The following is a 17,069-nucleotide window of genomic DNA, read 5'->3' as shown; positions in this document are numbered from 1 at the left end:
TTTTTCATTGCTTGATTTTTTTTCCTCTATGTAGCCCTGGTGTCCCAGAACCCAGTATGTAGGCCAGGTTGGCCTCAAAGGTATAGAGATCTGCCTGCCTCTGCTGGGATTAGAAGCATGTATCACACCTGGCTTTGCTCTGTCTGGAGCTCTGCGCTTCTCTTTTTGTCTTGAAAGAGCTTATGCTTTCCTGCCTCTGCAAAGGAAATGCCAAGATCAAGCTTTGGCCCTCAGCAGGAATGCCATGCCCTGTTCCTCATCAGGCTGCTTGGGGAGTTATACCTACCTTTTATTTTGACATGGTCCAGAAGGCATGAGTTAGGCGTTGGCATAATAGCACTTAAAGTCAGTTTTTCCTTTTTCCTTTTGTTGTTTCTCTTTTTTATATCTAGAAATTACTTGAGGATTTTTTTTTTTAATGTTCTCCTGGGCCGGTGAGATGGCCTCGTGAGTAAAGGCCTTTATCACCAAGCTTGCCTGATACCCTGAGTTTCATCCCCTGGATCCTCCATGGAAAGAGAGAACTGGTTCCTGCAGGTTGTCCTCTAATTTCCACGTGCACACCGTGGCATGCACACACTCCTACATACATAGAATAAATGGGTTTTAAGATGTAATTGAAAACATGCTTAGTAATGCATTCTGTTTATTTCAGCATAGTATCATTCACTGTGTGATGGGCTATGGGCTATGTAGGACAGAGCTGCCGCCGCCGCCGCCGCTGCCGCCGCCGCCACCACCACCACCACCACCACCGCCGCCGTCCCTAATCCGTTCTACCAGTTGTTTTGTTGGGGAGGATAGCCTCTAGGAGTTCATTTTCCACTTGGTGCAGGACACAGTTCTGAGGTCAGGATAGCTCAGTGTGGTGATGTGATGAGGAGGGAGGGAGCTCATCCCAGCCTTGCTGGTGCCTGTTGCTTGCAGAGGTCGCAGGGTGGAGTAGGTAGGCGGGACTCTAGTCTAGCCCACAGAAGCCTGGCCTGGTGTTCTGCCTTGGCAGGATAGGCCTGATATTGGCTTGCTGGGCTGGCTGCTTCCTCATAGTCTCAGGAGCCAGGCCACAAGTGACCACATTGCTGAAGGCTGAGGACTTCAGTCCTGTGGCCATGAGAGAATGGACTTCCTAAAGAAGAAACAGGTCCACCATTGCCTACGGTGGGCCTTCAGGATACCTGGATAGTGGAGCATAACACCCACAGAATACTTAGTGTGCCTCCCCAGGAGCTGTGGCTGGATAAGGTGTCCGGGCAGCATGGAGAAAAGATGGCCGCTAAACCTCAAGGCTTGTGGGTCGCAGGGTGTGGTCATCTGTTGGGGTAGGGAGGCCTGAGAGACAGTCACAGGAAAGGCCCTGGAAAGCTACTTCTCAGAAGATTCACACGCCTGTACTAGTTACTGATTTTGGGTTTTAGGGGTTGTTTTTGGTTTTGTTTTGAGATAGGGTCTATCTATGTAGCCCTGGCTGACCTGGACAACTCAGTACATACTGGACTGACCTCAAACTCTCACAGATCCACCTACCTCCCAAGTGCTGGGATTAAAGTGTATGCAACCATGCCTAGCTATCCCAGTTTTTTTTTTTTTTTTTTTTTTTTGGTTTTTCGAGACAGGGTTTCTCTGTGTAGCTTTGCGCCTTTCCTGGAACTCGCTTTGGAGACCAGGCTGGCCTCGAACTCACAGAGATCCGCCTGGCTCTGCCTCCCGAGTGCTGGGATTAAAGGCGTGCGCCACCACCGCCTGGCTCAGCTTTCTTTATAGACACAGGGAGATAGCCAGTTGTACAGGAGAAACTGAGGAGTGCTGGTGGAGCCCAGAGCCAGGGGCAGTACTCCCAGAGATGGACCTGCCCGTAGGACTGCAGATGCTTCCCTCTCACCCACCGTACCCCTTCACCACAGCCTTCTTCACCGCACTGCGGAGAGACCCGCGTTCTGAAGGGACCATGACCCAGCAGAAACGCTGGCATCACTGGACAAGGAAATGATTTTGGTATATTTTATTTTGTGTGAGACTGAGTCTCATTGTATATCTCAAGTTGACCTTGTGGCAATCCTCCTGCCTCGGATTTCCAGATGCTGGGATTGTAGGTGTGTTCCACCATGCCTAGCTCAGACCAAGAATTTCTCAGAGTATTCACGCATGCTGTGTGTACTAGCTGAGTAATGTGAGCAGAGACTCGAAAGAGTGAGTAAGAAAGTATGTATAAGGGACACAACTGGGAAAATTACCTGAGCTGGATGCTGGGTTCATCAAAATTCTGGAACCATAAAGTAAAGAGGAAAGAGGAGGAGGGCTGAAGAAGTCCCTTAGCAGTAAAGACCACTTGCCACACCCCCTGAAGACCCAGGTTCAGTTCCCAGCACTCACAACAGCCTGTTATGTCAGTTCCAGGGTTTCTTGTACGCCCTCAACCTCTGAAGTCACACGGGCATGTTCAATACACACAAATACATAATCTCCACCCCCTACATTGGCCAACGTGTTTATTTGAAAATGTCATGGAAAACATTCTAAGTCCTGCTCTGTCAGTCACCATTTGTTAAGTGATTTTTCACCATTGTTTACAACTTGGTACATCTTGCAGTTCTCTATGCTCCCTCTAGGATTCTAAATATGCTGAAGAACAACCTTCAATCTGTTGCAGCTTCTAGTGCTGACATATCTTTATCTTCTGGATGAGACTGCCTGTGATCTGAGAGCTTGTGTCAGGTGTAAACTGTGTAGTGCCTGAGGGGAGATTTCATTTTTGTCGCAGAGGCAAGTTGTTTTGGTAGACACTGAATGTTCAGGACAGACTTTTTTTTTGCAAAGATCCCATCAGGTCTTCCTATCTCTGCTGCAGGGAGTGGCTCTCTTTCATTGCTTTTGTCTTAAATGACTTACAGTGAGTTAAGGGCTTGATAAATCTGCCGCCTTGTGGTACATGCCTTTTTTCCCAGTTCTGTTTGCAATTATTACTGACTGAGCTGGGTAGCAAACAGTTGCTCCTAGCGGGTCAGTCCTAGTGGATAAGCAGTTTTCTTTTTTTTTTTTTTTCTTTTTTCTTTTTTCTTTTTTTTTTTTTTTTTTTTTTTTTTTTTTTTTTTTTGGTGTTTCAAGACAGGGTTTCTCTGTGTAGCTTTGCGCCTTTCCTGGAACTCACTTGGTAGCCCAGGCTGGCCTCGAACTCACAGAGATCCGCCTGGCTCTGCCTCCCGAGTGCTGGGATTAAAGGCGTACGCCACCACCGCCCGGCCGTTTTCTTAAACCTAGAACCTTTTTTTTTTTTTTTTTTCCTGAAACCAAACCCACCAGTCCTAAAGCTGTAGTCACTCCCATTTGGGGAAGAAAACCTTAAGGATTCTTCAGCTAGACATATGCATCTTTTCCAAATTGTGCTGTATCCATTATCCCATTCTTCATAAAGACATAAACACCCTTGGATCAGCCAATATAACAAACATTTGTAGTTCAGATGGACGCAAAGTCTATTTGTAAATAACAGGCTGTCCTTCAGCATATTTAGAATGGAGAGGTGGTGCAGTATATATAGGGCTCTGTTCTGGCCTCACTAGCTGCTTTTTGGGTTCCTCCTCTTTGACCAAGTGTACGTTTATAGATGCATATAACAGATGTGCGGGCATGGTTGTCAACTTCCCACGCTAAAGACCGCCGTATCTGTGACCCTTTAGGCTCACGTTTTCAGATGAAGGGCTCAGAGGGACAGAGCAGTTCAAGTTGACTTGTATCACCACAACCCCTCTACATAATATATCTTTAAAAACAAAAAAGGGACTATGTGCCAGTCAGACAAGGTGGAAAAGAATCAGAAGCTGGGTGGTGGTGGTGCTCACCTTTAACCTTGTTACTCGTGAGGCAGAGGCAGGTGGATCTCTGGTCTACAGAGTGAGATCCAGGACAGCCAGGGCTGCTACACAGAGATTCTGTCTCGAAAAACAAAACAAAAACAAAGAACGAACAGAATCAGTACAGGCTGGGAACTTACTCGTGTATGCTGTTCCCCACTGTGTGACATTCTGGGAAAGGCAGAGCTGGAGTGGTAAAGGTACTCATTGGCCAGGGCTGGGGAGGGACGAACTGGCTTGGAAAGGAAGATGTTTCATTCGGTGGCAGGATGTGAATGTTGCACAGCGATATATACGTTAGTCCACATCTGCATGTATAAAACATACAGCACCAAAATGAACAGGATAAGCTGTGGCCCCAGGGTGGTGTCAGGGCCTCACGACTTCATCAGTTTAACAAACTGGCACAGTGATGTGGCCACCAGTGCAGGAGCAGGCAGGAAGACAGTGAGTGGGTATTGTGAAATAGTAACCATGTAAGTAGAATGGGCATAAAGGGCTCACCCAAACAAATACGGGGTGTGTGTGTGTGTTTTTCAAGACGGTTTCTCTCTGTAGCCCTGGCTGTCCTGGAACTCAATCTGAGACCAGGCTGACCTTGAACTCAGAGATCCACCTGCCTCTGCCTCTTTAGTACTAGGGTCAAAGGTGCGTGCCACCACTGCCCTGCTGTCAGACGTTATCGACAGGTAGTGTCGGAGTGGTGACAGGGAGAGAGCACTTCAGACTGAAATGGGATGATTAGTTTGTGAGCTGTGACAAGTGTGGTTTGTTGTGAGTAGGGTTTTGGTGTGTCAAGACTGTATGATAAGCTGGAGACCATGTTCTTTGTGTCCCCTAGAGGAGAGGAGAGCCGATGACCGTTCTGAGATGTTCGCTCCAGTCTATCTGGCCAGGAGGGGCATCCTTAGTTCTGCACTGCAGATGACAGTGGGTGAGCAGTGGAGCTGAGTGCCTTTTTAGAAGAGGCCCAGCCAGATGCCTAGGAGGAGCCCAGACCTGCAGCACACCAGTACTGATTGGGCCCCCAAATCTCTTCTCACTGCTGAGCTGGAGAACATGTTTGGTCCAGTTTAGGCCCCGTGATGGAGTTGGATAAAGCCAGCAAGAGAAACTGAGGAGACAGGACAATGCAAAGGGTCTGCGTCACTGCTGTCTTTCCCTTTGAGTTTGTCCGCGGATTTGGTGCCTCGGGAGAGGATGTGGTTCTCTTCGGAGAGACTGTCGAGAGGCGGAGTTACTCCTTTCTTTATGGTGTTGGTTCGTGTGTTAGTCCAGCTAGGGTTGTGATGTGGATTGAGAACAGTTTTCCTTTAAGCCTGAGACAAAGCAGGTTCTCTCTGAAGAGGGGGAAGGGCAGGCATAGCCAGCACTGTGTTCTGTGCAGTCACTGGGGAGCCAAAGCCTTCACCAAGGACAGCTCCAGACTGCCACCATGCAACGGATTATATCTTCAGCCATCAACAGGTCTCAGACTAGTGGGGCTCATGTCTAATCATTTTGCTTATAACTATTCAAAACAGTCGGTAGCTCTGTAGAAGTTAAACCCATCACATAGAAATATGTGGACTGCCCTTTGGTGCCCATGGTGGCACACCCCTTTAATCCTAGCACTCGGGAGGCAGGCAGCCGGATCTCTGAGTTCAAAGCCAGCCTGGTCTACAGAGCTGGTTCCGGACAGAGAAACCCTGTCTTGAAAATAGAGAGCCAGGCGGTGGTGGCGCACGCCGTTAATCCCAGCACTCGGGAGGCAGAGGCAGGCGGATCCCTGTGAGTTCGAGGCTAGCCTGGTCTTCAAAGCGAGTTCCAGGAAAGGCGCAAAGCTACACAGAGAAACCCTGTCTCAAAAAAACAAAAAAAAAAAGAGAGAGAGAGAGAGAGAGAGAGAGGAGAGAGAGAGAGAGGAGGGAGGAGGGAGAGAGGAGAGAGAGAGAGAGAGAGAGAGCGCTCGCAGGAAGGAAGGAAAGGAAAGGAAATAATGTGGACTAGAGGGATGATTTGGGTGTTTAATTTTTTTTTTTTTTAAAGATTTATTTATTATGTATATAGTGTTCTGCCTACATGTATGTCTGCAAACCAGAAGAGGGCACCAGATCTCATTACAGATGGTTGAGAGCCACCATGTGGTTGCTGGGAATTGAACTCAGGACCTCTGGAAGAGCAGCCAGTGCTCTTAACCTCTGAGCCATCTCTCCAGCCCCCTGGGTGTTTAATTTTTTTTCTGATTTGTGTATGTGTATGTGTGAGTACATGTGTGTGCATACCTGCATGTACAGAGGCCAGAGGTCTATTTCAAGTGTTTTCTTCTGTTGCGTTTTTTCTTATGAGGTTTTGTTGGTTTGCTTGTTTTGTTTTTTTAGTTTGTTTTGAGGTTTTTGGTTTTTTTTTTTTCCTTTTTTACCCCCAAGACAAGGTTTCTGTATATAGCAGTCCTGGCTGTCCTGGAACTTGCTCTGTAGACCAGGCTGGCCTTGAACTCACAGAGATCTGCCTGCCTCTGCTTTTGGAATTCTGGGATTAGGTGAAGCCATACAGCACCTCGCTCAGCCCATTTTATGTTTTGAGATAGAGGATCTCTCACTGAATCTGGAGCTCACCAAGACAACCAGCAGGCCCCAGGGACCCACCTGTCTCCACCTCTGAGCACTGGACTTTTAGATACAGCCCACACCTAGCTTTTACATGGGTGCTGAATCTAAACTGAGGTCTTCATGCTTGCCATGTAGGTTTTTTTGTTTTTAAGATTTACTTGTTTTGTACATAGTGTTTGGCCTGAATGTGTGTGAACTACCTGCATGCAGTGCCGACAGAGGCCAGAAGAGGGTGTTGGATCTCCTAAACTGAAGTCACGGATGGTTCTGAGTCACCATATAGGTGCTGGGAATTGAACCCCTGCCTTCTGCAAAAGCGGCCATTGTTTTCTCTCTGTCTCTGTCTCTCTCTCAAATATTTATTTATGCATTTTATGTGTATGAGTGCTGTGTCTTCATGCACACCAGAAGAAGGAATCAGATCCCATCACAGATGGAGTGAGCCACCATGTGGTTACTGAGAATTGAACTCAGACCTCTGGAAGGGCAGCCAGTGCTGCCCACTGAGCCATCTTTCCAGCCCCTTGAGCGTTTTATTTTAAATTGCTTTTTGTTGAAAATTCTATAAGATACCAAGATTCTCTAGGTGTGCCCCTTCACTCTTGAGAAATTCAGTTGGAAGTTTGAAACTATCTTTTCTTCTCATTTGTGTATAAAATGGCAATTAAAAATTTAAGCCCTTGTGGCTGGAGAGGTTACTCAGTGGTTGAGAGCAGTGGTTCTCTTCCAGAGGACCCGGGTTCACTTCCCAGCACCACATGGCAGCTCACAGCTGTCTGTAACCCCAGTCCCAGGGCATCTGAGGCCCTCACTCAGACATACATGCAGGCAAAACACCTGTGAACATTAAAAAAAAAAAAAGTTTTGCCTGACAGTGGTGGCTCACGCCTTTAATCCCAGCACTCAGGAGGCAGAGGCAGGGGGATATCTGTGAGTTCGAGGCTAGCCTGGTCTACAGAGCGAGATCCAGGACAGGCACCAAAAACTACACAGAGAAACCCTGTCTCGAAAAACGGGGAAAAAAAAAGTAAGTGCCTCTCTTAATCAGATCTTGGAATTAGAGACAGTTGTTAGCTGCCATGTGGGTGCTGGGTCTTGAACCTCGGTCCTCTGGAAGAGCTCTTGACCACTGATCAATCTCTCCAGCCCCCAAACATCTGGCTCTTAATACACATTACAGCTTATGTTACCATTAAACATAGTTGTACTTTGAAGTTTATAGCTTAGAAGTTGTTTTGCTTATGTTGTGGTATGTATGTGTGGAGGTCAGAAGTCCCGTGTTGGGTGCCTTCCTCAGTTACTCTCCACTGTAGATTTTTAAGAGTGTAGGGTGGGAGTGGGATGTGTGAGTGTATACCTTGTGTGTTGGGTGTCTGTGGAGGCCAGAAGAGAGCATAAGATCACTTGGAACTGGAGTTTCAGGCTTTGTGAGCCACCTGACTTGGGTGCTGTGAACTCAGGTCCTCAGGAAGAACCATATGCAGTCTTGACTGCTAATCTGTTTCTCCATCCCTTCCACATTACTTTTTTAGACAAGTTCTCCCACTGACCTGGCACTCAGCAACTAGGATAGTTGGCTAGCCAGTGAACTCCTGGGGGTGTTGTGGGATATCTGATGGCACTGTGAAACTCCAAGACTGTATTATACAATTTACCTTGGATCAGGAGGCAGAGCCAGCAACTTGTTGACAAGAATTAGCCAAAGAGAGTAAGGAGGACCTGGGAAGATGGATAGAGAGACACACAGGAAGGAGTAGGGAGGGACTTAGAGATTGGCAGGCATGTTTGGTTTGGGACAGGAGAGATGCTTCTCTTGCTGGGTTTCTGGCCGAAAAGGAAGGTCAGCTGATTGCTTCTCGGCTTCTCTGGTCTAGCAGGCTTTTACCCTAACATCTGACTTGAGTCTGTATTGATAAACAAAACAACCTAGATAAAAACCACACAAGGGTTTGCCTGTCTTCCCCTTCCCAGCTTTTCACACAGGTTCTATAGATGGAACTCAGGTCTGCAGTGCAGGTGCCTTGCTGACTGAGCTGTCCCTTGGTGCCTGGATTATGTTCTCAAGGTGTCTACTGTTGGGTTCTTTTGAGACAGGCTCTTGCTATGCATTTCTGTTTGTTTTAGTACCTTGTGTTGTAGCTCGAGCTGACCTTGAACTTGTGGCAGTCACTTGCCTCAGCCTCCTGAGTGCTCGTATTGCAAGTGAACACCACCATACCTGGCTAGTTGTTTAAATTAAGAGAATTTACATGTTTGTGTTAGTGCACACTCATGGAAGCCAGAAGAGGCATCAGATCCCTTACAGCTGGCCTCCAGCTGCCTGACATAGGTCCCGGCATCCAAACTTGGGTCCTCTTGGAAGAGCCTTCAACTCCCCAGGCCTTCCTTCTTCAATTTGACTCCATCTTGGCTACCGTGATTCTTACTACTTAGCCAAGGGTAGCTTCAAACTCATGGCAGTCCACCTCCTCCAACCTCCCAAATGCTAAAATTACAGGCTTAGGTTACCACACAGCTTTAAATTAAAATTTGCTTTAAAAAAAAAAATCCTTTGCCAAGTCTCCTGACCTTTTTCTTTGTAGCCAGAGCTGATGGAACGTGTCGGTGCAGCAGGGTACTGTTTGGGGTGTGTGTGTGTGTGTGCGCGTGTGCGTGTGCGTGTGCGTGTGCGTGTGCGTGCGTGCGCGCGCTCCTGTCATGGGGCAGCAGTGTACTGTTTGGTGTGTGCGTGTGCGTGTGCGTGTGTGTGTGTGCACGCGTGCGCGTGCGCTCCTGTCATCGGGGCAGCAGTGTACTGTTTGGTGTGTGTGTGTGTGTGTGTGTGTGTGTGTGTGTGTGTGTGTGTGTGCTCCTGTCATCGGGGCAGCAGTGTACTGTTTGGTGTGTGTGTGTGTGTGTGTGTGTGTGCACGCACGCTCCTGTCATCAGAGCAGCAGTGTACTGTTTGGTGTGTGTGTGCGCTCCTATTTCATATGTGCTCGCCTCAGCCCGGTATCCACATCCAAGATGGTGGTGGTCCAGTTCAGTTGGATGCCTAGGTCCAGCTGCTGCTCTTCTGGGGAAGGGAGGAAGTCCTAGACAGATAGGACTCACTTGTGTACAGGTCTGGGAGGACTTGTGCTCCGTCTGCTTGCTATACTGTCACTGTCCTGCCCTCCATTTTTAGCTTCCTATATTATGTGTTCACTTGTCAAAGACATCAGTATTGGAATGCAGCTGGACCCTAAATGCCAAGCTTTATTTGGTTTCATCAGTTGATCTCTTTATTCCGGACTCCACCTGAGGCTGCTTAATTAGTTTTTGTGACCTCCAATCTCCTTTTATCTATGACTTTCTTTGTCTCACTTTCATGACCCTGGATGGTCTTGAAGAGTTCTGTGTGTTATCTTAAAACCTACCTTGTCAGAACTGCCTGATGATCTTGTGATTATACTGGTATTACATGCTCCAGGACAAATACTTCAGATATGAGCTGCTGTGTCATTGTGCACATTGTACTCAGCCAGCACCACTCCTTCTGTGAACCCTGGCCCCATGGCTCAGCAGTGTGTGTCAGGTTTATCTGCTGTAGAGTTACTGTTTTTCCTTTTTTCTGTTCAGCTTTCAAATCTGGGTTCTCAAGTCATACAAGGGTTACATATCGGGTATCCTGCAAATCAGATATTTACATTATAATTCATAACAGTAACAAAATTACAGTTGTGAAGTAGCAAAGAAATAATTTTATGGTTGGAGGGCACCACAACATGAAGAACTGTATTAAAGGGTTGCAGCTTAGGAAGGTTGAGAACCACTGTTCATCCTTAAGTGGGATAGAAGATATAGGATTAATATCTCCCGGAATTCTTTGCAAGCAGGTTTGTTTCTTGCTCGTGTAGTGAGTCATTGGTGTGTAACATTGTGGTCTCATGTATATTGATCTCTGGAGTTACCTAGTGCTGCAGTTCTTGTTGCTCATAATTACTCTAGCTTTAGCCATAGGGGGTACTCGCAAGTTGGCTCTTGTGCCTATTACATACCTCTGTCTTCTGTTCTTTAATGGCTTCCTTTCTGATACTCTGGTTTGTCTTGTGTTTCCCATGCCATAGCCCTGGAGCTGGCCATTTCTCTTTTTTTGTTCTCTTTTATTGAGAAACCAAACTCTGGACACTGGCTATGTTCATGCTGCAGGAGTGTTGTTCCTAGTGGTCCTTTTAGCAAGACACTGGACCGATGTCCAACCAGTCTGTACTTGTCTCTGTGCTTCTTCATTTGTGTGTGTCAAGCTAGTAGACTTCGTGTGGTGTTTCTGACTACAGTGCAATGCCACAGGCTTGCTTTGGAAGCTCTTTCTTATGTGAAGGGTCCCTCAACAGTGAGACACTGTGCTCTCATCTGCCACTCCCTGACTTTTTGCTTAACCCTCATTTCCCCAGCACAGCAGCTTTCAGAGTGATCCCACATCATCTCATGGAGAAAGAAACTTGTAGCTTGGATATGTTGCCTTGGGCTTGTTTAACAGTTCCCTTTTACTGGACAGAGTGTAGGCACTTGTTTTAAACATTGTTTCTGTGATCTACATGTCTTTTTGTGTTGGTGAAATCATTAGCACAGTGAGCTCCAAGCAGAGCATTTCCTTTACTCTTTTTTACAGTCTGCTATGTAGCCCAGGCTAGTGTTGAACATGTGATTGATGCCCCTGCCTTGGTTCCTGGTCAGTTACATTATTTCTTTACTAATTTGTTAAGTATTTCTACAGAAGAAAGTTTATACTTTACTAGTAACATTTGCCACTGAGGCAATTTGTTTCCTGGAGAAATGTACCTACAACATCATCCATCTGGAAGTTCTGACTCAGATCCTCCAAGAAAATTGCCTTCAAACCAGATATTTGCAAGCCATTTTTCCCCATAGGTTACTGAGTCCTGGCTACTTAGCAATTGAATTTATCTTCTTGACTATTTTCCAGTTCATCTTGATTTATTCTAGTTATTGTAGTTATTGGTATCAAAGCTCCCATGTTGGTGGGTAAAGATACAAAGGCCTGAAGTGGAACTGATTTAACTCTAGCTTTAGTTCCCTTAGTGCTGGGTTCACAGCATCCTGCTCCGAGTTGGAAGAGCTGCCTGTATGCTTCGTACTAGAGGTCCCATTCAGTCTCAGGCTCCAGGTCTGCCCTTGGCTGTCACTCACTCTCACCTCTAGACCCCAGGTCCTCAAAGTGATGTCTTTTCACTATAGTAGTTTATTTGATGATCTTCCAGTAAATAGTTTGGTTTTGATATTATCAATACAAACTCTGGTTTGTAGTTCCTTAAAAAAACAAAGATTCAACTTTTATCCTATTTTAATTATTTTTTAATGGTACTGGGAATTAACTCAGGGCCTCATGCATGCTAGGCAGACACTACCTACTGAACTACATTTCCAGCCAGTTAATTCTTAGGTCAGTGATCAAGACATTCAGACAAGACGTGGGAATGGTCAGCTTATTGGAATCTTTCTGTTATTTTAAAATAATTCCCATGTACTTTGTGCAGAAATGAACTCATTCTGAATCATGAGGCCCAGATGCTGTACCCAGACAATGAGATTGTTCCACAAAGGCGTACTGTCCATACCACCCACGGTGGGCATCAGAACTGTTTCCGTTATTTGCATCTCAGAGGGCTTTCCTTTCACAGCTATTTGCAGAATCAGACCAGTAGCCAAGGCAAAGAGGTGACACAGGTGTGAACAGTAATTATATCAAAGAAGCTTTAGTTCTCAAGGCAGAAGAAGTGTCATTAGTCTCCTGCTGCTGCTGACCTTCATTCTCATAAGCATTTTGTCTCCTGAGCTGTGAGAGAGAGGCGTGTGGCCTGCATCTGAGAGGAAGCAGGAACAACTCTACTGTAAGATGGAGCACGGGAGGCTGGGGAGATGGCTGAGCAGGTAAAGTTGTTGCTGTGACCAGGTAAAAGAAGCCAGGTGTGGTGGCTTGTGGCTATGATCCCAGCAGTGGTGGGTGGAGACAGAAGGATCATGGAGTGTGCTGACTGATCATTCTAGCCAATCGGTGAGCTCCAGGTTCAGTGAGAGACCCTTGTAGCTGGACTTTCTTTGGATCACCAGCTCCTGAGTAATGACATGGAGACTTCTTATTAATTATGAAAGCTTGGCCTAGCTTAGCCTTGTTCCCAACTTGCTCTTAAAACTTAAGTTAACCAGGGCGGTGGTGGCGCACGCCTTTAATCCCAGCACTCGGGAGGCAGAGGCAGGCGGATCTCTGTGAGTTCAAGGCCAGCCTGGTCTCCAAAGCGAGTTCCAGGAAAAGCGCAAAGCTACACAGAGAAACCCTGTCTTGAAAAAACCAAAAAAAAAAAAAGAAAAAAAAAAAAAACTTAAGTTAACCATTTATATTAATCTGTTTTGCCATGTGGCTCATTACCTTTCCTCAGTACCATATGTCTGACTTCTTCTGCAACTTCCTCTGTGTCTGGCAAATCCCCCACTTCTCAGACCTCCCCCCCAGTTCCTTCTCTCTCTGGAAGTCCCACCTATCCTCTCTTGCCTAGCTGTTGGCCATTCAGCTCTTTACTAAACCAATCAGAAGGTGCCTTAGGCAGGTGAGGTAAAACAGAGACATCTTCACACAGTGTGATCAAATACACCACAACATTTCCTCCTTTTTGTCTAAATAAAAAGGAAAGGGTTTTAACTCTAACATAGTAAAACTATAAACAGTAAGAACAATTAATCAGGTAAAAATTACATTCATAATGTCCAGTCCATTTGTATTTGGCAGATTCAGGGACATCACTCTATTATCTATATCCTATCTTGGTAAGTCCAAAGTTTTATATCTAAACCACTTTCTATCATAACTTGTATTACTAACCTAAAAATACCTTTTTAGACCTTAAAACATTTTCTTAGATAAACAACTTAAGCTTTTATGTTTCTCAGTCTTATAAACTTTACATCTCTTTTGTAAGTTTCTTTTCTGAATTTGGTAACAAGGAAAACTGTAAAACTATAACTATCTAGTCTTCAACCTCATCAGAGACCTGAGAAGGATAAGGTATTACCTGAGTTAACAGGAAGTGCAGAGCAAACAACTTTGAAAACTATGGAAAGTTTTTCAAAGAGACAGCTGGCTGCCTGGACAATCACCCAAGGTTCCTCTGCAATATTAGGGCATCTATCTTTGCCTTATAGGCCTAGAATAGCTGACAGACTTTTGTATGTAGCAGGAATTTTGAAGGACTGTCCTACCCTGTCTTGGCAAGTTGACTTCCTTTGTGTCCAATTTGGATAGCATACTGTCAGCAGTTGAGGCAAGGGTAGTTTCTTGCCCAGTGGCCAGCTTTGCCACATTGAAAGCAAACTCCATATGGAGGTTCTTGGATGCCAGTCATCTTCTCTGAAGTAGATAGGTACTGTCAGGAGCAGACATAACTCACTGTCATGAAAAGCCTTATGTTATCAAAACATTTTAAATGTCATATTCTATAGATCTCTGTAGTGTTTGAAGACCACCTATCTGTCTAAAATATATCTGTTTAACCTTGAAAACATACGTAACATGACTACAAGTTTGATTGTTATATATGACTAACTAGTAACTCGCATTTCTTAATTTTCCTAAGCAGTTTGTAGGACTAGCACTTTACATTTTTAAGTAATCTGCATAGGTACAATACCTTAAATGAGTAGAAACATATATATATACAGTATGTTATAACAAAAATAACCTTAAATTTGTATCAATATATAAAAATCCATGCCAATGTAAAATATTTGAGACTGGTGGTTTCAGTTTAAAAGTAGAGTCAATAATCTACCCTTTTACCCTGTCATTCCTGTACCCCCCCTTTTTTTTTTTCACTAGATAAGAGAGAAGGAAGGATAGAGGAAAGTAAAAGAAATCCCATAATCTAACCTCCTTTGTTTAGTTTTCTCCCTGACCATGACCAATAACAACTTGTAACTAACTCCCCTAAACAATGACAAACATCCATAACCCACCGAACGACCAAAAACCACCCACCTCACCTCTTGGGAATGTGAGTGTCGTGTTCTTAAAATTACTTCCTGCTGTCTCAGGGCAATGGCATCTTTAGTGGACCCTGAGAAAATTTGGATAATGGTCAAGTCCTGGGAGAGCTAGCTGTATCATTTGTTGTCCAGTCTCTGTGTGATGGGAGAGTGCAGGGCTTAACTGAGGTCCTGGCTGGAGTAGTCTGTGAGATTGGACCCTCTCAGCTACCTGCTTTGAAGTTGCTTGAGCAGTTTGGAGACCTCCAAGGTCGTTGCTTAAATATTCATTATTCACAGCAGACAACTTAAACATTTTAAATGCCACCCTGACTGAAGAAATGGGAGTGATAAAAGGAAGATACCTGGCATCCCTCTCTGGCCTCCACGTATTTTCCCACAGGCTTATATACCCATTTAGACACACAGACAGGACACATTCTCTTCAGCTAGAAAGCTAATATAGGAAGATGTAGAGTGACTTCCGCAGGGCCTGCTGCCAGCTTGCTCTTGCTTAAGGCCCATATCTCACTGTTTTACAAGATTAACTCAGTCTAGAACTCTAGTCTTCTGACCTTATAATAAAGTGGCATGCCATATTTGTAGCTAGAGTTTTCCTGCCTGGCCCACAGTCAGGACAAATCTCTCTCACCTGCCAGTCCCCACAGCCTCAGACCCAACCGTAAACACAGAGACTTATATTGGTTACAAACTGTATGGCTGTGGCAGGCTTCTTGCTAACTGTTCTTACAGCTTAAATTAATCCATTTCCATTAATCTATACCTTGCCACATGGCTCGTGGCTTACCGGCATCTTCACATGCTGTTTGTCATCGTGGTGGCTGGCAGTGTCTCTCTGACTCAGCCTTCCACTTCCCAGCTTTATTCTCCTCCTTGTCCCGCCTATACTTCCTGCCAAGCCACTGGCCAATCAGTGATTTATTTATTGACCAATCAGCAACACACTTGACATACAGAACATCCCACAGCACATATTCAAGATGTCTTAACTGAACATGACTCAGTCTCCTGGGTAGGAGAATTGTCATGAATTTGAGCCCAGTCGGATATACATAGTGAGACCCCCATCTCAGAAACACATTTTGTGGTAGTAGTTGGCATGAGGATGTGTGGTTTGTTATTGTTTTATTTTGAGACAAGGTCTCTCTACATAGCCCTGACTGTCATGGAGTTCACTATGTACACCAGGCTGGCCTCAAACCCCCAGAGACCCACCTGCATCTGCCTCCCGAGTGCGAGAGTTAAAAGCATACAGTTTCTTTATGTGTCGGGAATGTTTGCCTGGGATACTGTGAATTGGAGTTTTGCAAGTGTGTATGGTTGGTGGATGCTGCTTCCTTTTCTCAGAAAAAAATTGCCATTCCAGACCTGAACAGCGGGTGTCACTGCAGCTCTGCCTCCTCTGCCCAGCTCTTAGCTGGCCAGTTCTCAGTACAGCTCCCAAACCACTAAACTAAGGGATTATGGCTGTGTGGCACTGGAAGAGACTCTTCTTACGGGACCCCATTGAAAAACTGGGCATGGGCCTCAGTGCCTCTCTGTCTGTCCTTTCAGGGCTCTGTTCTAATAGACTCCCTTACCACATTCTGCATAGCTGAACTGTAGCATGGGTTTGCCTTCCTTAACCTTTCAGCAGCTGTGTAGCAGCCAGTGTCGCTCTTCATATTTGTTTCAACATCAAAGGGGACAGCTCTTTTACTCTGACAATAAAGAAATCTGAAGTGAAATTATGACCAGGTCGTATCTTTTGGTATTGATGTATATAGGTTCCGGTTTTCACGCTGGCTTGTGATTACAGGCATCCACTACTGCGCCCTGCCTGTACATCTTTCCTAAAACAGAACTTAAGGGCTGGAGATACGGCTTAGTGGTTAAGAGCACTGGCTGCTTGAAGAGGAAACAGGCTGGATTCTCAGCACTCACAGTTCACAACCGTCTGGAACTCCAGTTCCAGGGAATATAGCACCCTCTTCTGGCCTCTGAGAGCACTGCACACATGTGGTACACAGATATAAAGGCAAAACACTCATATACACAAAATCAAAATAAATAAATCTTTTTTAAAGAAATAACTTAATGGTTATCCCTGTGTTACAGAAGAACAGAGCTGGTGATGGATTGGGTTACCCTAGAAAACCAGGTTGTTCTGAACCTTCAGTGTACTTGCTTAGAAAGCATGATATCCCGGATCTGGTTAGTGCTGCTTTACATGGCGTCCTTATTTAATTATTTATAATGCCTTTTGCTGTAGCTTCTCTTTTTGGACAGCATATGGTCATTCTAAATTGCCTCCCAAGTGGGGTAAAGTTAAATAGGTTGTGAGTCTAGTCATAACAAAAAGTAAGCATTTTTAGCTTTAAGAATTCTGCCTTCGTGGAATTTTCAGAGTTAAGCACATGCAAAGTGAAGTGAAACCACACAGAGCATCCTGTGAACTGGAGCTTTCTGGTTCTGCTTGCTCTCCTGGTAATGGTTTCCAGATCTCTCCATGCAGCTTCCTTGCAGCTTCGTGGGTCCCACCACAGAACTGTACCAGAGCTTGCCCTTGACGTTATTGAAGGCTGTGCACATGTCTCGGCAGCTTTCAAAGAGCTGGATGTGGAGAATGGTT

At 45.4% G+C, this 17,069-nt stretch overlaps 1 protein-coding gene and 1 pseudogene across 3 annotated transcripts in view; one reads left to right on the top strand and one right to left on the bottom strand.

The window, feature by feature from the left end:
- The window catches only part of Ilrun (inflammation and lipid regulator with UBA-like and NBR1-like domains), a 74,521-nt gene that overhangs the window by 35,348 nt on the left and 22,104 nt on the right, over window positions 1-17,069 (top strand). The gene's annotated exons all lie outside the window — the stretch shown is intronic.
- On the bottom strand, window positions 1,596-17,029 carry LOC128113964 (MICOS complex subunit Mic27-like; annotated as a pseudogene).

The sequence above is a fragment of the Peromyscus californicus genome, unplaced genomic scaffold, assembly GCF_007827085.1.
Source record: "Peromyscus californicus insignis strain IS unplaced genomic scaffold, ASM782708v3 Scaffold_19__1_contigs__length_69161282, whole genome shotgun sequence".
Taxonomy (NCBI): Eukaryota; Metazoa; Chordata; class Mammalia; order Rodentia; family Cricetidae; genus Peromyscus; species Peromyscus californicus.
Note: the sequence above shows the minus strand (reverse complement) of the source record. Positions and strands in the feature narration are given on the sequence as shown.